Here is a 1,220-nt window from a genome sequence, read left to right as displayed (position 1 = left end):
ATTCATGAACCACAAATTCAAAAGACACATATGCACTGTTTAAGCATACATTCAGAAAACAAAAGTATTGCCACCACATCAAAATAATTAAACTGTTATAAAATTCAGAATTCATGCAATTCTAGTCTTTTTCAATTAAGAACATTTTTTTTAAGAAAGGTGATGGATTCATAGGACATTCATAACTCTAAGGCATAGACACTAAGACACTAATGATCACAAGACACAAACATGGATAAACATAAGCATAATTTTCGAAAAACAGAAAATAAAGAACAAGGAAATTAAAGAACGGGTCCACCTTAGTGATGGCGGCTTGTTCTTCCTCTTGAAGATCCCATGGAGTGCTTGAGCTCCTCAATGTCTCTTCCTTGTCTTTGTTGCTCCTCTCTCATGATTCTTTGATCTTCTCTAATTTCATGGAGGAGGACGGAGTATTCTTGGTGCTCCACCCTTAGTTGTCCCATGTTGGAACTCAATTCTCCTAGGGAGGTGTTTAGTTGCTCCCAATAGTTTTGTGGAGGAAAGTGCATCCCTTGAGGTACCTCAGGGATTTGATGATGAGAGGGGTCTCTTGTTTGCTCCATCCTCTTCTTAGTAATGGGCTTGTCCTCATCAATGGGGATGTCTCCCTCTATGTCAACTCCAACTGAATAACAGAGGTGACAAATGAGATGAGAAAAGGCTAACCTTGCCAAGGTAGAGGACTTGTCCGCCACCTTATAAAGTTCTTGGGATATAACCTCATGAACTTCTATTTCTTCTCCAATCATGATGCTATGAATCATGATAGCCCGGTCTATAGTAACTTCGGACCGGTTGCTAGTGGGAATGATTGAGCGTTGGATAAACTCCAACCATCCCCTAGCCACAGGCTTGAGGTCATGCCTTCTCAATTGAACCGGCTTTCCTCTTGAATCTCTCTTCCATTGGGCGCCCTCTTCACAAATGTCTATGAGGACTTGGTCTAACCTTTGATCAAAGTTGACCATTCTAGTGTAAGGATGTTCATCCCCTTGCATCATAGGCAAGTTGAATGCCAACCTTACATTTTCCGGACTAAAATCCAAGTATTTCCCCCGAACCATAGTAAGCCAATTCTTTGGATTCTGGTTCACACTTTGACCATGGTTCTTGGTGATCCATGCATTGGCATAGAACTCTTGAACCATTAAGATTCCGACTTGTTGAATGGGGTTGGTAAGAACTTCCCAACCTCT

Source organism: Arachis duranensis, chromosome 9 (assembly GCF_000817695.3).
Source record: "Arachis duranensis cultivar V14167 chromosome 9, aradu.V14167.gnm2.J7QH, whole genome shotgun sequence".
In the NCBI taxonomy this organism is placed as follows: domain Eukaryota; kingdom Viridiplantae; phylum Streptophyta; class Magnoliopsida; order Fabales; family Fabaceae; genus Arachis; species Arachis duranensis.
This window is presented reverse-complemented; position numbering follows the sequence as displayed.